This window comes from Paramormyrops kingsleyae, chromosome 13, assembly GCF_048594095.1.
Source record: "Paramormyrops kingsleyae isolate MSU_618 chromosome 13, PKINGS_0.4, whole genome shotgun sequence".
Lineage (NCBI taxonomy): Eukaryota > Metazoa > Chordata > Actinopteri > Osteoglossiformes > Mormyridae > Paramormyrops > Paramormyrops kingsleyae.
In genome coordinates this window covers 28,156,468-28,181,743 of record NC_132809.1, presented here as the reverse complement: position 1 = coordinate 28,181,743, position 25,276 = coordinate 28,156,468, and the positions used below count along the sequence as shown (strand labels likewise).

Here is a 25,276-nt window from a genome sequence, read left to right as displayed (position 1 = left end):
GCTCATTGTATTGTCCGTAATTTGGAGATTCATTGATAGATATTGTAACAATTGTGTACGTTGTGGTTTACAAAGTGACAAAGAATTTTTGAATCCCGATTTTAGTAATCCTACGCTTCAAGGTCTCCTAAATTGTAAATCTATTACTGTTAGGATGGTCATTAAAACTGCGACGATACCTGTCACTGTGATCTGTGCCACAGAAAATGATTCGCTCTCGATTCGAAATGTTCAATGCTGATCAACTTTTCATACACATTCCTGAACGACATGGGCGCAAGATAGGAATGAGGTAGTTTATTAGACGTCTAAGAAATTCTCTTTTTATACAGCTGCATCAAATTCACCGACAGCGGCTATAGCAAGAACAAAGATGCGCATTTCGGCACCTCCTTAAAGCATGAACTGGATTTTATATTTGTACATGAACTTTTCATGCTTTGAAGGCATGCACTGAATTTCTGCAGTGAGCAACGAATACATGCTTGGCATTGCATATGTATTACCTGGAGCAAAAACTGCAGGGACAAAGAAGAGCGAGAAGTTTGGACAACTCAAAAGAAAACTTGTGCTTGCCCCTTTAACACCGCAAGAGAATGTCAACATTCCTCTTGATGAAATCTCACGGAAATCTAAAAATATGTATAATTGAGTCTATGAGTATGGACGATTTTTTTTTTCTTCTTTTGATCAACTGACTTCCTGTACAAACCCTCAGTGAAAGAACTTTTGGTCTTCCAGGACAGCAGATGCAGGATACAGGAAATATAAAAAGGTACGTTTGTAAATGTTTGTGATTTAATCACATGCAAAACACAATTAAAGACACAATGAACACATATGCTTGTTAAAATGCTAAGTATATGCACATCAATTTCCTGGATTGCATCCAAAAAAGGACCACATTAGTTACTATGAGAACACAGTTGTTTTAGCCAAGCACGAGAGTTTGAATTCAACTGGGCCACTGAAAAGCAGCACTTGTAGTTTATTTGAATTAAATGTGTATGATATTGTGCCGGGCATGATTTACTAATGGATAATGAATAAGATCTGGGTGATGAACAATTATAAGGATAATGGCCTGCCTGAATATTCAGGTGACTTGGGGGGGGAGGGGGGGGGGGCAGGGCATCTAGTCATATGAGTAATGAGGTTTCAAAGCCCAGGATGGGTATTGTGGGGTGACAGTTACAAACTGGTTAAGTGTACTATCAGCAGTTTACCGTATAGGAACAGGGTAAAATGGCACAGTGACTGACAGGATATAGTAATCCCACCATTTTTTTTCATGGCCTCATTACCTTCATCAGTGTAACATATCAGCACCCGTGCATTTTAATGATACCAGTGAATGCGTTTATGGCTATTTTAAAAGATCATAATAAATCATCATTACCAGGCACAGTACTAGCTGGTGTCAATTAGGATCTTGAAAATAAAACAGTGCATTGCATTGTGTTGCAATAATGTAGCTAAAAAAAAGTCATGTTTAACATCTAAATCTATCAAAATATATGTTGTTATTTAAATATATTATTTATGAAGTTATTCTGGAGTGGTTTTTAAAATGCGTCGGTTTCTGCGCGCAGTTTACATAGGCCCATGAGTCGTTGATTTTCCAGTGAAACTGCACTTTTAGGTACAGGCAGTATATTCATCCATAGTAATACTAAGAAAATAGGTGAACCACTGCATGTAGGCCTATTAAAAAAAAACAAAAAAGAAAAACATTGTTTACCTTGGTCTGTTACCCATACTCATACTGTATATAGGAAACTACTTATAATGGCTAAAAGTGATTGTGGGAATTAGATTAATAATTTTTTTTTTTGCCTATATATGTTTTCACTGCAATTCACTGAGCATGAACATGAGTCATACAGTATCTAACCTGTGAATTATTCTGGCAAGCATGTTTTATAAGTGGTACTTAAAGGAACATCTCTCTTAAGACTTTATTCCCTTTTTAAAGTACACAATAAATTAATTTTAAAAATTCTAAAAACAAATCTGAATATATCCATCGTTGAGGACCCATGGCAGCAAACCTGGGTATAAAATTTCGCTCCAGGTTTTGTGTGTACAGAGTTTGCCCAGTGATTGTATGCATTTCCTTTGGGTGCCTCAAAGACATTCTGTTCAAGTGACCTTGTGACTGTACATGACCATCTGCATGTGAGTGAAACTGTAGGCCCTGCGACGGCCTGGCATCCTGTGCTCTGTGACTCTGTGACTCTGCTTGGCAAGACTATTTCTGAAAAACGATACAATGCAAGGGATTTATACATATGTAACATATCAGCACCTGTCATAGGCTATATATTGAGTGGCCTCTTTATTATGCATCCATACCACTATGTAGCAGAGCCCCATTTCGCCCCCCAGAACTACTCCAGGGGATGATGATTTGTGTGTTTAGCAATGTCTGTGACAACGCCACTGCTGTTCTTGTACTTGCATTTGTGGCCTTCCTCTTAGCTTTAATGAGTCTGGCTAATCTCTTCTGACCTCTCTCATTAACACGGTGTTTTTGGCAACAGACCTGCCACTGACTGGATGTTTTTTTTTTTTTTTTTCCTGCCGCAACATTCCCTGTAAGCTTCAGACACTGTAGTTCATGTAAATTCGGGAGGGTGGCGGTTTCTGGGGTGCAGAGACCACCACAACTGGCAATCATACCGCCCTAGCTGTTCTAATGCTTAGACGAATGGTAACTGGACTTCCCGATGCTGCTTCCTCTGTGCTGTGTATAGTCAGGAACTGCTGTATGGGTCTCTGTTTGTAGGAGTAGACAGTTTATGTTAACAAGCAGACGCACCTAATAAACTGGCCATTATTAATCTTTAAATTAATCATTATATTGGTTTACGGTAATATTGCGCACTCTTTAATATCATTATAATTCAAAAGATATATAAATATATGCAAAAAAAATAATTATTAATCTAATTCCCACAATTGCTTTTAGCCATTATAAGTAGTTTTCTATATACAGTATGAGTATGGGTAACAGTGTGGTGACCGTGTGCAGGGCGAACGAACAGAAAGCGGGGAAGCAGTATCAGGCACACAGAGATCCAAAAACAAGGGGGTTTAATGCGGGCCGAACAACATGGTGAAAACGTCTATGACAGACCTGGGGAAACAGACTTGAACCCAGACTGAAATACCCAAGACAAGCCGAAATAACAGGAAACAGCTGATCATAATCGGGGTTTCACATGAGGTAAATGAGGGGGCGTGGCACACGGGAGGATTGTACGAGTAGGTCATGACAAACAGCATGTAGTTCTACAGAGATACTACTTCTAACTCTAAGTCATGTTAATCCATCCATCCATCCATGCAAATCCATCCATTTTCTGTAGCCGCTTGTCCTATGCAGGGTCATGGAGGTCCGGACCATATCCCAGAAAATATGGGAGCAAAGCAGGGAATGGGGCGCCAAATATATTATTTTAATTTTAAGAATTTAAGAAATGAAAAAAAAACCCTACCAGTTGTTAATATAACTACAGTTTTCTAACTGTCCGTATTTGTTTAAGCCAAAGGAAAGCTTTCTTCTGTTATATAAGGTGTATGAATCGTTCAAAAGCCAAATAACAGGTAGTGTGTCCTGACTCACTATCTACTATGCTCAGCTCTACCTTTTGTGCAACACTGGAATTTCTGCAAATCTCCATAAACGAACAAGGCAGGTCGTTGAACCAGTTAATGTTTCCATGCCCTAGCTATACCTTAAAGGATCCTTAGGTCAATGGAAGTCTACTGTACACTTGCATCATACAAACGTTCCACATGAAACTTTCAGTGCTCAAATGCAGCGTATGAGGAAACAGGAGCAAACACTTGGGGAAACTTTCAAAGCTGTCAAGATGTTTAACGACGTGCCAAAGCCCTGAGCATCAAGTATGATAGTCAATATTATGATTCTCAAACGACTGCTTGACATTGTGTCGATATATTGATCTTGACTGTGTAAACGACTCGCCCGTAAACACGCACATCCACCCGGTACAAAGGAAATTACATCTTACCGTGTCTCCGGTGTTCTTACTGCAAGCAGATTATACGAGGTCCTGTGGTCCGACTCTGCCCCCGCTCTCACTTTGAATCCACCACTGCTTTTATGTGGCATGACTAATAGCCGTCCTCCAGCACCCCGTTGTATCCATATGTATTTGGTTCAAACTCTAGCTTGCAAAGAACAAACTCTCATGCCCCCCTTTAAAATAAGCCATTTCAAAGGTCCCCAAAGAATAATATTCAATCAATGTTAATCTTTGCTTATGTTCATTTTAATTTTTTTATTTTAATGTACTTATTTATTCTTGAGAGTGGATGTGTTCTCCTTCACCTTGCCATGAACCCGTCGCCCTCCTGTATTTCAAAAATGAGAAATACAACATATAACAGCATAAAGAAACATATGGTTCTCTTTGGAAACAGTCCAAATTCAGCGAGGGAGAAAATCCAGCCACGTTCCATTTGTAACTGAATATGTGGATGAAGAGGATGGACTCTACAGTCCTGAAATTGTGATTAAAGGTGTGGATTTTGCTTAGTAAATCTAACTTCATCTTTAACTTGGGATTTACACAAGGGCAGCAACAGGACAGTGCTGGTCTGCCCATCAGGCGACATAGGCAGCTACCTAGGACATCATCTTCTGGGGGGGGGTGGGGGGGGGTGCAGACTTAGCAAGCTGATTTCACTTTGTCTTACACAGGGTGCCCAGCTTGCCTAGGGCGCCACCTAGACTTTAACCGGTACTGCAACATGCAGACTGTAGATGAAACACCACCAAATAAACTACTTAGCACTCCTAACGACACTCATTAGAATTAAACGCCGAGTTTGCCTTCACGCCCCATTCATGGTAATACTCAAGCACTTATACATGCAATGATCCATCCATTAGCACCCATAATCATCCATCCATCTTCCCACACATGGCCAGAACAGAGTCAGGGGGAGCCCTGGAGCTTATCACAGGCAGAATAAGGTACAAAACTGGGCTAAATGGGATACCAGGCCATTGCACATACTGTACAGAAACTTTAATGGCATCCCATTCTAAATCCATAGGCATCAGTTTGGTCCCCCGTTTTCAGCCATAACAGCTGCCTCTCTCCTGGGAAGGCGTTCCACAACATTTTGGAGTGGGTTTGTGGGAATTAATGCCCATTCATTCCAATGAGCATTTGTGAGGTCAGGCATTGATGTTGGATGTGAAGACCTGGCTTGCAATCTCCATTCTAATTCATCTCAAACGTGTACGATGGGGTTGATGTCAGGTTTTCTGTGTGGGCCAGTCAAGGTCTTCCACACCAAACTCACCCAACTATGTCTTTTTGGACATTGCTTTGTACACTGCCCAGGCACAATCATGCTGGAACAGAAAAGAGCCTCCCCACAAACTGTTCCTATAAAGTTGGAAGCATAGAATTGTCCAAAATGTCTTGGTATGCTGAAGCATTAAGAGTTCCCTTCACTGGAAGTGTAGCCCAACCCCTGAAAAACAAGCCCATACCATTATCCCATCTCCACCAAACTTTACAGCTGGCACGATGCAGTCAGGCAGGTAACGTTCTCCTAGGATCCACCAAACCCAGACTCATCCATCAGACTGCCAGACAGATATGTGTAATTCGTAACTCCACATAACACATTTCCACTACTCCAGAGTATGGTGGCTGTGTGCTTTACACCACTCCATCCGACGCTTGGCATTGCACTTGGTGATGTGAGGCTTGCGTGCAGTTGCCCAGCCATGGAAGCCCATTCCATGAAGCTCCCAGTGCACAGTTTTAGCCCTGAGGTTAATGCTAGCGCAAGTTTGGAACTCTGCAGTTATTGCGTCAACAGAGTGTTGGCGACTTTTACACACTATGCGCCTCAGCACTCGGTGACCCGCTCTGTTACTTACAGCTGATCGTAGAATATCTTGCAGGGGAGAAATTTCACAAACTGACTTATCGCAAAGGTGGCATCCTGTGACAGCACCACGCTTGAATTCAGCGAGCTCCGCAGAACGACCCATTCTTTCACAAATGTTTGTAAACCTGACTGCATGGCTTGGCGCTTGGTTTTATACACTTGTAGCAATGGGATTCAATGAAACACTTGAATTAAGAGGTGTGCCCCAATACTTTTGTCCATATACAGGTAGTATACATGCAGTTATACTCTATGGGCAAATTAGAGGTACCAGTCAGCCTACCGTGCACGTCTTTGGTCTGTGGGAACAAACCGGAGTACGTAGAGAAAACACATGTGATACGGTGGGAACGTGTAAACACAGGGCTGAGAAGTGATTCAAAGCTAAAATACTGTATGGCAGTTTGAGCCACTGTGTCACCCATTTATGCAGTACAACAGCAACAATAATTATAACTATTATATTTGTAGTCATTTGTTGCTGTTATAATTACAACTAGTGAAATTCACTAGTGATTTACTCAGTGCGTTACAGTCTCTGGTAGTTAGCGGTAATGGAAATTTATGTTGTCACTGCTACACATAAAAATAAGGTTTGCACACATGCTATGTGTTTGCTATGAGTAATATTAGGAAGACAAAGCTCCACCAAAGAGCTGGGTTTGGGCGACCGGTGGCTTATTCTTGTGGATTTAGTGGATTCAGAAACTGTCTATGGTAAACGAGACATAGACACTGGAAAAAAGAAAACTGGTCGACCATTCTTATAAGAAAAAAAGTAGCTTGAGCACTCAAGTCAGTAAACTATTGGAATATATTGCTAGTAAAGAATAAAGGGACCCTTGAAAGGAACAACAGTTCCGTGAGATTGGTGTAGTCTATGAAAAATTTACAAGAAGATAAAGTTTCCATTGGTGTGTCTATCATCGGGGATGGCCCATAATTAAGAAAGGAAGGCCATTACCTTGCCACAAAGTAGATGGAAGAAAATATGTGCAACAATGTGGCTTGGGACACATCCCTGTGACTTGATCTTCTGGGTACCTGGCATCTCCGGTGCGCTATAAGAGTAATAGAATATTACCAACTTTTATGAATCTGGGTGAAGTTGCCCTTTTAGAATGCTGGGATAAAAACAACTGGGCAACACTTTACTTGGGAGGGGATGTCCAAGTAACTATGTAATTCAAGTAAAAACTGAGCAAATATAGTATCTGCAGGAAATATCTGAACCGTTATGATTGATTAATGATGAACGAACATGGGATCAGTATGTATCTAATGTTTAATTTATGGTTAATTAATGCATTAAGCAAGAGTGTACTACTACATTATTTCTGCCCCTGAAGTTTTTCCAATAGTTGTGTGTTAGACATGGCCGAAGTTATGTACATCAGTCCTAATGGTCATAAAGGATAATTGTATACAGCTGTTCAAACTGTCTGTGTTCAGGCCAGCAAGGCAATGTGAGCTGTTTCTGCCTTACAGATCTTGTTCAGCAATAAATAGATCTGCATGAGTTCAACAGGGAAACTTCGACAGGTGCAAACCAGAGGATCTTGATGCTGTGTCATTTTCCAAACAACCCACACATTATGAAAATGAGTCAATGAGCTGCAAGGCATTATACAGTGTAGTTGCATAGTTCTTCTGATTCCTGTAATCTTGAATTAGCTTGGCAGACAGTCAAGTCAAATTACCTTCAGCATAATTTAAAATTAGTTGCTTAATTTTATAATGCTATAAATGAAGGCTTTGACTCAAATTACACAGTGCATTTGTCTCATTTTAAGTGGGACCTGAAATATAGGTCACAGGTGACAGTCCATGTAGGTTACTGTATGTATTGATATGTTGATGAATATGGTGAAGATAACATGCGTGTTTTGTGCTGTGTATTTCAGATTTATTTCACAAAATAATGTTACTTTTACTGAGCCTTGTTCATTCATATTTATTTTCAGGATCTGAAGACGAATCACTCATTTTGATAAACCTTGTCGCATAAATGGTTTAGTTCGGCCTTTGGTCTTTGAAGGAGTGAATGGGTTATGTGACGCCATGCAATCCTAGTAGATACATTTTAGACTAAGTTTGCTCTGAGGAAAGTTCAGTGCCCTGTGCTTGTATGCATACATGCTCAGGGCCATGTTTCGAAAAGCACTGACATCACAGAGCCTGTTTTCAGTCCTTTTGTTCAGAATCTGTCATTCTATTCATTTTCGTTTTACTAGTTCCTTCCATGCGCCATCATCCCAGAAATGAACATTCCCTCCCAGGCTGAATTTCCAGTCCGATATTATCTGATGATGCTTCCGATATCACATGGAAAGATTAAATAACTGTACCTTTGTTATGCAGAAATCAGGCACATTGCATATATTCTCTAGTTTTCCTGTGGGTGAGTTGGTTACAAAGCTACAAACAAATCTGCTAAAAATGTCCCCCACAAGCATGAACAGTTGGAGGAAGTTAAACATATCTATTGCATTTAATTGTTAGACTTCCACAGATCCACACACCTCCCCAAACTTAAGCAAAATTACTCTTTGACTAATGAGGCAATGAACCTTTGAACATCTCCAAATAAAAGAGTGTTTACTTACTATAGTAGAGATTGTATTAGTGGTATTTTGCATTATTAGAAGTTATGCTTATTTTGCCTTTGAGGGAGCCGCTTCGCCCAGCTGTGGTCAGCAGCTGGCCTCTGTATCTCAGAGTCCCTGGGGAACAGGCTTAAACACACTGTATTGCACTTAACCACTGTGATAGTGGGATGGGGTGCTGGTGCATCTTCCAGGTAGCAGCAGCCCCAAGTTAGCTAAGAGGCCATTTAGAAAATACACCAGCCGGCCCCTTTTTAATACACATCTATATAACCATTGGAGAGAGTTAAAAACTGTCTTTTTCAGTTTTGTGAAACACAGTAACAACCTTGTGAAAGACAACAGCAACCTTAGTGTTATTGTGGAGTCATTGTATCTCCTCTTAAAAGACCCCTATAAGACAAATCTTGTTTTGCCTCCCTTTGCCTTACTACTGTGCGGTACATAATAACTCGAAAGTGACACTTCCTTATTAACAGCATATTTTGTTCGTTTTCCAATTATTGTCATCAGTACCAAGTGTGCACACAACAAACTGAGTCTGCATCAGCCGTCACATCATGGCAGTGCTTAGCATATGTGTCATGACACAATTACAGCTAGGAATACCTTCCACATATGAGCGTGTACTAGTTACAGTGACAACACCCACTCCCCTCGCCAAAAGGTGCTTTTGTAAAAGCCGCCATTCCCTGCCACATTAACACCAGCTTCCCCCTGGACAACTGAACCCGAACATGTCAATGATCCAAGACAAGCGATTCCCAGCTCCTCACATGTGCCCGTCTAGTAGCTACTTATTGTATGTATTGTCATACTGATGCCACTTTCATTTGTATTTGCTTTTACCAGTAACTGCAATGATATGCAGAACGAGGTTTTCATCACATAGTGCGACTGGCTGTTTACTATGCATATAGCTATAAACTTCTTGCCCATTTAGCTTGTGCAATTATCATTTGCCAGGATGAAATATTTCTATTGAGGGTCGTTATCTGGGAGTTTAGGGATCCCATTCTCCCTGTCTGAAAGGCCTGATGTCGACCTATCGATGGTGGGCAGGCGGTGGGACCGCCTGCAGGTTCGTTAGGCCAGAATGGGGGGGCACACCGCTCTTCCGTGGATAAGTGGCGGGTGCCGCATGAGCAGAAGCCGTGAAGCTGCCGTTTCACGACCTGCTGGGGCCACAGTGTCACCAAAACTCTCAATTAAAGCGACAAGCCTCTGTCCCGCACTGGCTCCCAGCTTAAAATAGCTCCGATTTGATGCATTGGGGGCAGATTAAAATTCCTCTACTGATTTTGTGGGTTCCTAAATGATCTCATGCTTTAAGGCCTGCACAAATGTTGAATAGCAAGCTCGGCATATTATTGTTAAGCACCAAGGAAGACACAATCGTCATGGCTGAAGGTACTTTATTGTTGATATTAGACAATGATAGCAAAGAATCTAGCTGCAGATCATGGTGGCTGTAATCATGGAATATTTTTTCCAAAAATAATGAGAAAGAAGCTGATATTTCTTGCTGCACTGAGCCAACGTCCTCAGCTGGAACCTGTATGCTTTTAGAGCAAAATTACTGGGATCCAACTGAAGAATGAAACTCCTCACTGTGTTTAAAAAAACTGTTGTTTTTTTTTTTTTGTCAGAAAAATATTAATGTTGCGGTTAAGAAAATAGACTTACAAACCAGAGATTGTTTAAATTCAGGCTTAAAGAGTGAAACTGTTACTCAGGTACTTCCCTAAAATCTTCAGCTGAACACACACGCAGCAGACATGACTGAATTATTCAGACAAGTGTGAAATATGGGGGAAAGTGTCTTTGGTTTATTTGACAGATCAGTTTTTATTACGTAACCCTTCTTAGATACATTCACAGCTAAGCTAAGCTATATTTCTGCAACTAATGATCTTTAACCCCAAAGCAATGGTATTGAAAAACAGATGGAGATCAATATCAAAAATTTTTTACTTGCTTAATTGTGTAGATTTTTTTCTTTTATGCAGTTGAAAAACAAGCACAGCGACAACAGAACACAGTAAAAAAAAAACTCACTGGCTGTATCGGTATCAGCTGGGGGAAAAATTTGAAAGCACAAAACAGAAGGTTTCTCAGAAGACGCAAAAACTATCACACACACCAACTTACAATGGACAACAGTACATGTATGATAAACAAGCACTCTTGATTATTTCTATCTCTTAAACTGATCTGGACTAGATTTGCTCTTAGACCACAGAGAGTTCACACTCATTTTCATCATTAGCCTTTAAAAACTTATTTCAGATGCTGTACAGAACACAAATATCCATCCATCCTGTTGGTTTTGAAACTTGGGAGAGTACAGATGGAAATTTACATCAGCCCTTGACAAGAAATACGTTGTAATTTTGAAGAGTCAGACAGAGTTTCAGTATTATAAAGATTCCACTTAAACTCTTGCGTAAGTATTTCTATTTAACTTGGATTCAGACATGGGGTGTTTTTTTGTACATGTGCTGCATTTGGGCAGAGTTTACCGAACTGGCAGCGTTTGTGTTTAGCATTTCTTCCTGTTCAAGCCACGTCTTCTGACAGTAGGTCCTTCTTTCTGAACGTCAGGGTGTCAGGCCTCACACAGCCAGAGTTTACCTTTCTCAACCAAGACATTCAGCGGCAAACTTTTGCTTGTGCCGTTTTCATCCACATACGGTATTTTCAGTTGCTCAGGGAGTCCCAAATGAGGCACATTACCTGCAGTGTGAGGGAGTGTCAGTTACGGCACTACGGCCATGTGGCGCGATTCCCTGAGGGTGATCCGGCTCGCAGGATCCTCATTGTTGAGGACCTGAGCAGCTGGACCAGGCCGAGGGGACGCCCACGTAACACCTGGCTGTGCAGACAGACGGCCATTTCCGGAGGGTGGGACTGGACTGCGTATCGGCCTGGGGGGGTCACCAACTGGGATCCCAAGGTGTTTTGTCATGTGGTTGGTGCAGCAACACACTGTACCAGTGCATGGCCCCAACATGACCTGACAGTATTATCCAAGTGGTTTTATATTATTTTTTCAATGGCATGGAAGAATGAGCATTTGAAAAATTCACAATATTTTTTTCTAAGCACAAATCAACAAATAAGCTATGTGGAATAATACAAATTAGGAAGTGCATAACCATAAAGTATATTTCTAATGCATTAATCTTCAGCATACCATGATAATTATCAGGATGAGCACCGTTTCAGGCAGCTAAAACTTGTATATAACCAAGGAGTGCTAGTGGTGCATACTGGACAGAAGCTGGTTTTCTGGGAACAGTGGGACCGGACCAGTGACCTCCCAGCCGAGGGGCATCTTCTCCTCTACAGCTGACTACTGTTTCTCAGCAGCTCATAATTCTGAAAAACAGGGAGTGGCGATTAGGCACAGAGCATCCACCAAATGACTTGACAAAGTCAAACAAGGCAGGTCTGCTACTCTGGAAGGCCTAACCCAGCTCCTGCACTTTTCTGAGTATATTAGTTGCATGTGCCTGTTAAGGTCATCCTGATGGTTGTTAGAAGGTCTAATTCCAGATTTAAAAAAATGTATTTCCATGGAAAAGGAAGAGACCATGAATAGCAGTTGCTTGCAATAATTTTAAACTGTAAATAACGCAGTATGAAGGGTGGAATGTAAAGAATCCTTAAAATAATATAGCTGGTCAGTGAAGGAATTTTTTTAGCAGAAAAGGATATTTGTAGGTTCTTGGCAGTACATCCTGAAGTGAGAATCCAGATGATCAGAGGAGGAAGCAGGGCTCTGAGTTGCCCAGAAGCAAACTTGGATGCATTTTCCTTTGTTATTTATTGGATATATCTTAAAAAATATGAAATGAAAGTGTGCAGGCACTCATCTTATATATTTGTTCTTTATATAAAGCACTGAAAGCTGTACTTCTTGTGTTGTTTTTTATTTATTATTTGTGATGCTCGATATAGTTACATCACTGATTTTCCAAGAACCCGTGAAAAAGAATTTCACAGATTTTGCTTTAAAATACAATATTTTCCATGGGTCAGAACAAGTTTGCCAGTCCGTATAAAAAGATGCAGGGCAGCGGATTGGGTCTCTGCATTTCATATGAGAAAGGCAAGAAGCTCAGGTATTCCCTTTGCGAGTTTAAAAGGTGTTTAACACTGGCTACATGCAGCCATTTTCATTTGGATGTAATATGTCACTGTTTCTCCATCAGTCGTTACTGTATGTTGGCAGTTTTAGAACCGTATATGTTATGTTATTACATAAATTACTGGAAGCACGATGTTTATATCTTTCCATTCCTAAATTAATGTAAAGTTTTGAATACAGATAAACCACACTTGCCTGACTATATAAACAGCAACCAGCTGGACTAATATGAAAGAGATGATTTTTTTTTTTATTCTAAGACATAAAACTGCATTCAGTCATTCGGTCCACGCATGAAGCTTTTCAGTGCTGTGTTGTTAAAGATAAAGCTGCGGGTATAGAAATGATAGAAAGTCCACAATTCAAATAGCTTTTTAAAATTTATATTCTAGCACACCGTGGAAGATTTGGCACAGCCGAGGCTGTATGGGTATCGGCTGAGGGAAAATATGAAAACACAAAACAGAAGAGTCAGATTTATTGTGTGGGGGGAACGTCAGAAGAGTCCAGCATTTTCAGCGAATGTTTGCATCACCATAGCAACGCGGATCGCAATCTTATAATATTGCATGATTCTTTATGTTGTGACATGAGTGCTTTCTTGCACATTATTTAAGACAATCAGCACATCACCCATCCTTGTCAGCATACGGGAGCGACCGGGTTGGGGAGGCAGCAGTGGAGGGGCCCTAGGCACCTGTGTGACTGATAAGGCCCCCAGCAGTGAAGGTCAAGCCCAGCATGAAACAGCAAGTCTGCGGCACGACACACAAACTGTCAATCCCAGCTGCTAAGAATTATTATTGCCATTTTTTATTATTATTATTATTATTATTATTATTTGTTTATTTTTTTCCCATGTAGACAAAGCAGACTCGGCTGAAAGGGATTTCATTTCTGCATGTGCACCGTAGCATTGGCTGTCTGATGTGGGGCTGAATTATTTATCGTCTGTGCTCCAGCGACATCAGAAGGAGACAAACGCCAGCACGGATTTCGATGTCATATTAGATGCCAAAGTAATAAAGAGGTTTCTCTCTTTACCTGTCACCGCTGCAGGTGCTTTGGAACGCAGTGGTGACTTTAAGGTGTCATGAACGCTGACACGGGTGACAGCATAGCATTGAATGCTTAGCAGTTGGCTGGATTAGTGTATTGTTTCATTCTTTTCTTTCCATGCTATTTATGTTCAAAAATGTTTCATGTTAGGATCTGTATGCTAATAATGAGTTTCCTTAGAGAACATATATATTAGCCACAATATGTGGAGTTTGGAAGAAGCACCAACGCTCAGTGCTGCCTCACACCTCCTAGGCTAGGGGTTTGCATCCCGTCTCTTCTCGTTCTCTGTGGAGTTTGTATGTTCTTCTGGTGTTACGCAGGTTCCCTCTGGGTGCTTGGGCTTCCTCCAGCAGTTGGCTAATTGGTGTCTCTAGATTTTGAGTGCGTGCCCAGCAATAGTCAGGGGTCACATTCAGGGCGCACCTCTTCCCCGTGCCCTGCCCCACCTGGGATAGAATCCAGACCCGGGACTTTGACCACGGTAAGAGGTTAGTAGATAGATTGAATATGTGAGCTCAGTATAAAAATGGCAGGATGGTTAGGCCCATGAACTTAACAGTGGTAACAGCATATTTCTGGAGTGGCTGCTGAGCCTTCGGTCATAAGCCCATTTGGAATTGTTAAAGAATCTAGAATGACAGCATATAACAATTTGGAATTTGGAATTGTCCTATTTGACACTTTATCATATTCATGTTGCTCATGTTGATTGGTACTTCCTTGCAGGCAGTGTTACAAAGTGTAACTCAACTAAAAAAAAAAGCAAGACGAAGTCATATTCAATGCCACTGATGCTTCTAGCTCAAAAATGAACAGAAATAAATGTTTTCTCCGGTTCAGTGTTCAGTCATGTTAATACTACAGGAGTCACTGTGCACTAATTATCCAGTGAGGTCATTTGAAAAGTCTTCTTGGTTGCATGTTGATGCTATTTTCACCAGAGGAGAAATGTGACAAAGGTGCCACTGACAGCAGCCTCTGCTGAAACACTTCCAGGTATTGAGCAAGGCTGAAATCTTGACCATAAACTGACGTGGCACCTTAACGCAAAAAAACGTAGTTATTTTGTTTTTGAGTTCACTTGCTTTTCTGGCAGAAAGAAAGATATTTTTGACAGCCTACTGGAAACAAAACAACTCACAGCAGGTGGGTACAGTGTAGAATGGCAGACAATTGGTTGTACAAGATGAAAATGAATTAAAATAAGTCCCATTACAAAAATGTTGCTGCAAGCTTCTGAACATCTGTCAATGTGATGTGCAATAGGTGGTGGGGTTGAGATAAGGTTAACATTATATATAGAGTTTATAGGATTTTCTTCTCTTGTTAATAGATGCTTTTAACAAGGTATTAAATAATATTTATTATTAAGCTTAATCTTGGTTTTAATACCATTGTTAGTGTAAGAGAATAGAAAAAAAATCTTTCAACCTAAAAGGACCCTGTTGTGGTTCCCCTGAATTGCTGCAATGAAATATCCAATCGTCCCAGTGAAATATCCAGCAGTTCCAGTGAAATATCTAGCTGTCCTGGTGAAATATCTAGCTGTCCTGGTGAAATATACAGCTGTTTCAGTGAAATATCTATCTGTCCCAGTGAAATATCTAGCTGTCCTGGTGAAATATCTAGCTGTCCTGGTGAAATATACAGCTGTTCCAGTGAAATATCTAGCTGTTCCAGTGAAATTTTTCTCAAAGAATTTCCCCATTGTGGGATTAATAAAGTCTAATCTAATCTAATCTAATCTAATCTAAATATCTAGCTGTCCCAGTGAAATATGCAGCTTTCCCGGGTGCTTGTGCATTGTGTTGGACCTGCTAGTCATAAGAACAAAGGCACACCAATTTGTAACAAAGGGATTTTCAGATCTAATTTCAGCAACTTAATGCCAGGTTATAACAGTCACCTTAAGTCTTTGCCTGTTACTTGTCATTATTTGTACCTGGATGGTTCAGAGCCTGAATTAGTATTAATAAAAATGAACTAGGATACAAAACTGGAACAGTTTTAAAGAAAAAAGAAACTCGCTGATATTTACAATTTACTTTTACTAACAGAAGTTGAACAGTGTGTTTGGTGTGGATGTCTAGCAAAATTGCAGAAACCCTGTCATGGTGAAAACTGAGATTTATTTTGAATATCTGATATCCTTCCATCTATTATCCTTCCTTTTTCTCTAGGACAGGGTTGCAGCGAGTCTATTCCAGGAAGCACAAGGCAGGGGGCATCCTGGAAGGCGTGCCAGTCTACCACAGGGCACACACTGGCACAGCAAAGCTGATTCAGAGACAGGGATGCGCAAACAGGAGGAGAACATGCAAGGTCTGCACACAGAGAGGCAGGAAGTGAAACCCTACAGCCCCATAGCCCCAAAGCTCCATAGCCCCACAACCCCATAGTCCCATAGCCCCACAGCCCCAAAGCCCCACAGCCCCATAGCCCCACAGCCCCATAGTCCCATAGCCCCACAGCCCCATAGCCCCAAAGCCCCAATGCCCCACAACCCCATAGTCCCATAGCCCCACAGCCCCATAGCCCCACAGCCCCATAGTCCCATAGCCCCATAGTCCCATAGCCCCACAGCCCCATAGCCCCAAAGCCCCAATGCCCCACAACCCCATAGCCCCAATGCCCCACAACCCCATAGCCCCACAGCCCCACAGCCCCATAGCCCCAAAGCCCCACAGCCCCATAGCCCCACAGGCCCATAGCCCCATAGCCCCCGACATGTGATGCTACACAGATGACTATTTGCCACCCACATAGCAAGATTTTTATATTAAAAAGTAGGTGCAAAGTCCTTTTGGCCATTGCAAAAAGATGGCCAGATTTAAACCTGAGGAAAACTCTCCCCCTCCATACACAGAAGCCAACTTAGGCCTTTAGCTCTGTGAAGTGGCATTTTCTCACTGTAAGTGTTTTAACACAGGCCAGTGTCATTTAAAAGCAACCCCCCCCCCCCCCCCCCCCCCCCCGCACGCCCATAAGTAGTCAGGATGGACAGGAGTGTTTGTGCACAAGACATGTTTTCACTTCCCCCTAATCTCCCCTTCAAATGCGATATGCATTTATTCAGAATTACCATATCTTGTAGCATGATGTCATTATTTAAGGTGCTGGTGATCGCAAAGTGGCAAGCCCCATTTTACTATTTTTATGTTAGTCTCCTGTCGTGCTGTATCTGCTGAAACACTGTTTCTTAACAGGAATATGGAAACGGACATGTAGAAACTCATCAAATGCCCACACCATACATAAGAAATTTACAAACAAGAGGAGGTCATTCAGCCCATCAAGCTTGTTTGGGGAGAGCTTAACTAATAGCTCAGAGCTCTTAACTAGCTCTGATTTACAGATGTATAGCGTTAAAAAAATATGTTAACATTCCTCAAATATAGTACGAAGAGGACAAAACATCAGAGGAGAGATACCTGCAAAAAGAGCTTATCCACGCAGATGCAGCTTTTAGATAATGAGTATCTCTGCCCTGGACATTAATAAGAATGAATTTAAGATTAAGATAAACATTATTGATCCCAGGGGCAAATTCTTGTGCATACAGCAGTGAGTCAACAAGTAAACATGCCGCCAAAAAATGTAATAAATTTGCACTTATTGAAGCGAGTTCACACAGCTACCCCATCGTCAGTAAATCCAGCACTTTCTGTCCGGCATTCTAAGCTGGTGTGTGGTATCTTCCAGGCGGTAGTGAGAAACCTATGTCTTTGTAGCCTTCTGTGATTATGGAGGGCACTGTAACACTGAGCTGTAACACTGAGCTGTAACACTGAGCTGTAACACTGAGCTGTAACACTGAGCTCCAGCTGAATCGGCCATGGGAGGAGGATGGAGAGAATGCAATCTCGACTTCTTGCCGCGTGCCGTACGGCTCGCAAGAAGCAGATTGTTATCACGCTGTTTTACGGGCACCAGTCTACAGGAATTCCCAGGCTTTCACTTGTTACTGTGAGTGAGAGCTGAAGGAGATGGGATATTGCCGTTGGTGTTTCAGAAGATCAGGAGGCCAACTCATTGGTTAGGGGGCGGCAGCAGCTGAGACAAATTAGCATTGGCATCAAACCCCGAAGCGTTGATAAACCATAAATTAATGATTCAGCGTTTATTTATGCGCCTGCTGTCAGTTTGTATGACCTCCTCAATGCAGGGAGACTTTACACTGAGCTAAGTATCAGTGGGCTAACAGGCAGCCTTCTGCAGGAGCTAATGTTGGTTCGCTAATGGCGGTCAAACCGTTCTCCGTTTAGCTCCGGGCAAATCCCATAGCAGCTCACAAAAGCACCATTCCAGTTGACTCAGGGTTCCATTCCACCCAAGACTACAGGGAGGTCATGGGTGCGGATATAAATGGCTTAGTTCCGGTGGAGCATATGACGGGGAGCATCCACGGGGAAAGCACTGCAATTACACCAAATTACTAGTGTAAACAAGACTCCCGCGTCCCCTGGTGCCACTGATGCGGGTCTCTCCTCGAAAGCGGCAGCAGTGGGATCCCTAGCCCGGAGCCTAAACACAGTCGTTAGAAGCACCTCCAATCTCATCTGGCCTCTTTACTGGCTCCTATCAGATATTTGTTGCTTACTCACTGGTGTCCCATATTGCCCAGTCGACATTTTCATTTTAACTGGTTTTAATGATTCTTGAAGCCTGAGTAGGGCTGCCTGTAGAGTCGCCATGTTCATAATGTGTTTATGCTTCCACTGTGGAAACCCGGGCAAGTCGCATCTCACGGGTATCTGTGTCTTAACACCCGTGTGCTAGTTTGATGACCACTATATCTAACTGTGATCTGCTGATGAAACGATTTAGAAATAAATTGGCTCACTATACTGAAATCTTGCAAACCATTTTGCTTTATCTCTTGCCAGGAAAGCAGGCACCAATTTCCTAGCTTCTTGTGAGAAAGGAGGATAAGTATTTAGGTGCTTTATTTAGTTAAATGATTAAACCGGTGATGCATGGCTCTGTCTGGTTCTTAATTGTTCTTCAGATCTCTTTGGGGAGCACATTTTATTTCCAAGGATAAAAGATTACCTCTGTGTCAAGGCTCGGTCCAAATGCTGCTTGGGGATGTTAATACGTAACAGATATTAGGTCATTAACATGAACACCCGTGTTATCTCGACGCCTGTGCCATTGTTTTCACCAAGAAATACCACCGTTTTCATACAGGGAATGGTGCTGTCTCAATAGCTGTTTTTAACCTGACTGTGATTTTAACAAAAGAATTGCTATGCTGCTAACTGCCGGGCCAGGCGGAATTCAATTCATGGATTTACTGTGTGTTACTATGATAGTAGACCAGAGGCAGACAACTGAGGATCAATAGTCTTGCTTAATGACTGCTTTTAATTGTTGTCAGTAACAGATAAGAGCATGAATCCCCCCCCAACACACACCCCCTTTCCTTTTTCTGTAACATAGGGAGAACTGGCAGACTGCTCAGAGAGAGTAGGGGAGAGAATCAAAGCACAACCCCTGGCGTTGTGATCTTACACTGCCATCCATAACAATGACATTAATGGATGTTTTAATGATGATTGCCTTTTATTTTCATACTCTGGTTAATACATAGTAGAACACCTTCCAAACAATGAGTGATATATTTGATCAGTTTGTCCCATAATGTTGTAGACATCAGCTAGTGATTTATGGGTGGTCAAAAACAATTATATATAATTATATATAAGGGTTATAGCAATTTTAGCTTGGTAATCTTCTAACTTCTTCACTCTGAAACCGGTTTCTTACTTGGTCTGAATATTTTACGGTATCGGAGTCCGAAACTTCATCCACGCGACACGCAGTCTTCGCTTCAGATAGAGGCTTTAACTCCGCAGCAGAGCTATACTTATGAAACTCTTGTTTCTGAGGAATTCCAGGCATAATTTTAGAAACGGTTGCCGTGGGGACGCTGTGGTACCTCCATTGACCTTCCGTCTTTTCTTACAGTTTCATGAAGTGCCGGTCCGGGAAGCAGGACAAGCGTGGGACACAACAACTCAACATCACGTTGGAGGCCCCCAGAAAGGAAGGGGAAAAGAGTTACTTTTCAGGGTCCAGCTGATTGCCTTAATGATCAGAAACATAATGCATGATCGAGTCACCGTAATTAGAGACCTACTGTATCAAAGACTCATCTTTTTTCCTCAGATGTGATGCAGTGTGTTTTAGGGCAGATATTTTAATACTTCGGAGAGAATAGTATGGTTGTCAAATGTACTTTTGCTATCAGCTCCATTGTTACTGAACCAAACTAAAGATTTCTGCCATCTTTTGGTGGCAAACGGTTTTGTTTTATTTTGTTAACCAAATACCACTGACTTAAGTGGAGCTGCTGAATGAAAAGTATGTGTATTTGTTTTTAATTTATATCCATGATTTTGTTGGTTAAATTTCACTGAAAAGGAAGGTTCTTCCATGACTTTGCATTGTGTACAGATGATCAGTGCTACTACACCTATTTAATTACTCATAGGAACTTCTGTTTTATGTGAGTTAGTGTGTGCGTGCATTTGTGTGTGCATGCGTGTGACTGAATTTGTGTGTTCAGTGACGTTTACAGTGTTGTCATGGGAATAGCAAGGCAACGCATGTGATCACAGACAAGCTCACAAACACGTAGACATACTCACACACAAAACAAACACCTAGAAAACACAGAAATAACACTGCCAGTGTTTAGAACAGTGCTGAATTTTGCATTAATAACATTTATCATATTATAAATCCCTGAAAATAATACATTTCTTTTAATGATGTAATGGACAAAATGGTTTATGTTTGAATAAACCATTTGCTACAATCTGATATACCCACTGAGTGATTATTATTCTTGGCACCTGATTGGAGGTGAAATATTTCAGAACAATCATGCGTAGAACTTGAATTTGAGTATTCAATGTCTGTCAGAAATGCAATTGCAAATTCAGATACTATATACTATAATCGCATACTGCAATGTTCAACTTCATAAACAATGTTAACTTGAGACAACATTCACACATTTCTTCTCTTAAGCAGCTTTAGAGAAAAAAATGTTTGGTCGTAATACTGAATCAGTGGATGTCCTGTACACTTGGAAGATGTGCTATCGCCCTACGCATTTTACTTAGTTTATCCAATTAGAATAAATAAACAATAAAACACTTAGAAAAATATGTGCCACCCCAACCCCCAAAAAATCTCACTGGCTTAATATATTTTGGTGAATATCAAAAAAAGCCATGTGTTGGAAGATGTGTTTTGTGTACTATTAGAGTTATACAATATATATAGTGCACTAGCTTAAGAAGGTATTGTTGTAGAAAAGTACTGTTCTCTAACAGTACGAGCTAAGACAATTAGTTTGTGTCTTTATCAAAGTTTCAATGGCTAGTGATTGAAAATCAGTTATTCTGACAAAGGAACTTAAATAGGTAGAATCAATAAACAGTAAATTCAACATCATTCTCCCTAAAATATGTTGTACTTGTGCACATAAAATGTCACTGGATCGACCATTATCCTCTTCAGTAAAAACCTTGCTAAATGACTACTTAATATTTTATTTTATATTTTAGAATGACCGGGGGGATTCACCCCAAAATAACCAAAGGCTACTAGAAAGTATAAAAAACAACAAATGACTTGTTATTTTCTTTAAGGAGAGACAGAACTGGAAAAAGTTACAAAGGAAAATCTTATATACAAATAAAGTAAAGTCACTTGTGTTGATGAGCATATGCACAATGTAACTAAATACTGTTACGATGATACGATGAAGGTGATCCTTTGCAGTTACCACAATCATGTTACAGACATCACAATAAGAGGAGAAGCAAATGACCTCAACACTTAACCGCTTGTTGTGTCATTGACTTACAAATGGTAACGATAGCGTGCTGATGGGTAACTCAATGAAAGTGATATCAACCCAAAATTATTTATTGTTGAAAATCTGAAAATGTTAGACATCTGAAAACATATAGTTTTGTATTACAGAGAGATGTGTAATATTAATATTGTATCCTTCCTGGTGTTCCAGAGTTCAGAGGGACCCTGCCATCCTTCAATTTTGCATGTTTTAATTTTAACGGTGTCCAGATCTAAGATGTATTTTTGTTATTTATTAGGATGTTACCATGAATTTTAGGACACCCTAATTTCCCTTACCTATTTTCTTATTTTTATTATTATTATTTTTCTTTTGTAAGGCAGTCATAATTAGATCGGATTTTCTATATTCATATAATTTTGTAGGCAGCAATATGAGATGTGATGGAAAAACAAGAAACCATGTGCAATGTTAAATTAAATCCGTAAATATATTAAAGGAAAACAAAAACATTCCAGACTGTTCTGTGTCTTTCAGCAGCAAATCCGCAAAATCCTCACCCTTTTTTGCCCCTTTATAATTTCTAGAACTGCAAGATATTGGTGCTGTTTTTGATACACAATACCTAAGACAGCAGTGTCAAATGTCATTTAAATATTTCAGGCAGGCTCTGTGCCTCGTAATTAGCGAATGTTGGGTGGGCAGCCAGTTGGGCTCCAATAAAGCGCTAGCATCTGACTCTTTGCATCTTAATATGCTACACTTTTGATGCCTGTTAATGTGATTGAATGATTGATTTATCAATGAATTTCCACAATGAAACATTGTTTAAAAACCAGAGCATCGTGTCCAGCCAGCAAGGTGAGACTATTGCAAATGCAGAAGTACTCTAGAGCAAGAGCTATTTTTGAGTGTAAGCTAAAGGGATGCCGGTTTATCATAGAGTGCATTTCCCACTGTCTTTATGGTGTCCCGGGGCAACTGAGCATTACCTTGAGAATAATGGGGGCTGGTGCAGTTTACAGGGCTGATCACAATGACCAGGGGGCAACTGTCGCTGTCACGTGGCCACCGTAACACTAGACTTGTCATCGGACGATGGATCACATTGTTGTGGACGTTGGCCCATGCTTCTGCTGCCCAGGTGCACAGTGTCCTGGCACACGGTACCAAAGGAGCCCAGACGAAACCCGATGCCTAGAGGAGCGTGACAGCCTGACAGCAAATGGAAAATTCAAACAATTTGACACCCGGTCTCTGAATCTTTACACCACGGCAGGTGTGTGACCTGCATGCAGAGTCTCGTAGACTTTCGAACCCACTGCAAAACCACCAGAAACAAACAAACAAAGAAAAGAAAAGCAGCCAAGAACTTAAAGCATTGGGATTCTGTTAATAAAACAAAATTGACGATTTTTTTAACTTAAGGCTTTTAAGTCTAGTTTTATGACAAGACTTAAGTAATGTAAAACAAATTTAAAAATAACTGTGTGCATCACGTAATGAGTTTCAATAATCCAGCTGGGAATACAAGTATGTGTCAAATGTTTTTGCACAATCTTTTGGCCCAGATTTTCTACGAGGGCGTCTCTAGCCTGCAGGACTGCTCCCTTGTTTATGTGGGTGACTGATGAGTACCGATATAGAGCTGACTGGTATTTGATGGGCTGTCCACGTCACTCTGGCTTCAATACAAACCAGCATTTGTCCTTGGGGTTCATTTCCAGTTACCGCCGCTCAAACGAATTCTGTACTAATGAGACAACCATGGATATAAATTGCCCCTTCCCATAAAACAGGTAATTGTCATAATAAGCATAGAAAGAGCTTAATTTTGTTACTGTGTGTTTGTAGAATTTTGATTTGTCACAGCCTTAACGCTAATTTTCCTCCCTCTTTGCCTTGGTAATGGTTTTCCCCCTAATGGCTTTGCGGCAATTAGCATGCTGTTGCAGTTCCATCAGTGTCAAGGCTGTGAGTCGCGTTTTTTCCCCCTGCATTGTGGACAGGTAAAGAAACTACCCCTGCCAATTTATCACAAGGCAAAGTCTGTCGATATAGGTCTCTCTCAGATTCATCTGCCCCCCTTTCTGTGATCTTGGTGGAGGTACGCTGGATCAAGAGCACTATGGAGATACGTACCACCATTAGCTGCAAACAGATGTGCATGCTTGTGTAGTTTTTTATGTGTTCTCATTGCATCCAACTATCGTAGGCTGTTAGCACTTTTAAATTGCAGCCGGCAGGGTCAGAGTCCCATTTAACAAGCAATCGCTGCTTCTTGCACCACTGGGTAAAATCGTGGCACCCCTCTCCATGTCCTCCACTTCTGCCTTTTGTCATACATGTGCCTTAAACCTGTTTATCGCTGAAAAGATCATAATAACAAATAGGGCCTGTTCTGGGGAATTATTCTGTGGGTGGCTGATCTCTGAAGTCTGTCCATTCTGGCGATTAAAAAGCTCAAAATCTTAATCACGTATTTTAGCATGTTTCTTTTTTTTTTTGTTTACGTGTGAAAAGCATTCTCCGACACATGCATATGGTTTGGTACTGTGTTCCACCTATACATGGTTGTATTTAATTTATTTTAGCAAACATGCGTGTTTGAGGAAGCAGGAGCAGTCAGTCCCCAGAGCAATTGGGGGCTAAGGGCCTCGTTCAGGGACACAATGGTGACATCACTCTGCTGATCCTGGGATTCGAACACAGACACAGCAGCCTAACCCCCCCCCACCACCATCTCCATGTGTCCTTCCTCCACTTATCTGTGTCTATGAGGTTCATGTTTGTGTCACGTGACTGATCCACCACACAGGAATTGTCATGTAGGTGTATATAATGAAGCATCTTATCGCCCCAGCTGTGTTTGCTGACCGCAGCGCCGAGGATGTCTGCGGAATGCGGAAGCAGCGGCGCTCGTGGCCGTGGGAGAGGGCGCCATGGTGCGCTGCCGGCGAAATGCACTTAGTGAAGTGTGAAGCGAATTCCTACTCGTTGTCATGGTAACTGCCAGTACAGATCGTCTACAGCGGAAAAGAAATCTTAGTCAGGCCAGTTTGATTCCAGCGCCATCGAGGCTTTAGGGGATTACGTGCCTCTTCGTTGTGAGACTATATTTCTGCATTTTTTGGAAAAAAAAAAAAACACGTGTGAATGTGGTATGCAGCGTACAAAATATATCAGAGGAAATGCAGTGACCAGCAAAAGCATCACAGCCAGCAAACAGATCAGCTGAAGAAAGCCGGATGAATTAACCTGTTATGCTTTATTAACACAATGCAGGTTCTGTTCTCAGAGAACATACGAAACAGCCTTGAATGTGTTCTGAATGAGACTGAGATCACTTTCCCTACTCAAAGGAGCAGTTTTGTAATTTCAGGATCTGAACCATATCTAAACCTTATCATTAGCCAATGATATGTTACGAATCAGTGAGTGACAGTGGAGAGGGCCACTCAGCTCTCAGCTGGGGCCAGTGCCCAATGTGGCCCCGCCCTTGCATAAAGATCCTTCTCAGGCCTGATGGGTTTGCACACATGTGCAGGTGACCATGGTGCCTTCTGCTCTCAGGGTGCCGTGATGTGGGACCTGGACTGAGGTTATCGCCTCCTGCATCACATTCAGCCCTTCCAAGGAGTCAGTGAGGTTGACAGAAGCAGGGAGGCAGTGTACAAA

General features: G+C 41.4%; 1 long non-coding RNA gene across 1 annotated transcript; it reads left to right on the top strand.

Moving 5' to 3' along the window:
- The first annotated feature begins 16 nt into the window (after nucleotides 1–16).
- LOC140578224 (uncharacterized) lies at nucleotides 17–22,110 on the top strand. The gene is made up of 2 exons (XR_011982322.1): nucleotides 17–775; nucleotides 19,735–22,110. It is a non-coding gene; the product is annotated as an uncharacterized lncRNA (long non-coding RNA).
- The last annotated feature ends 3,166 nt before the right edge of the window (nucleotides 22,111–25,276 follow it).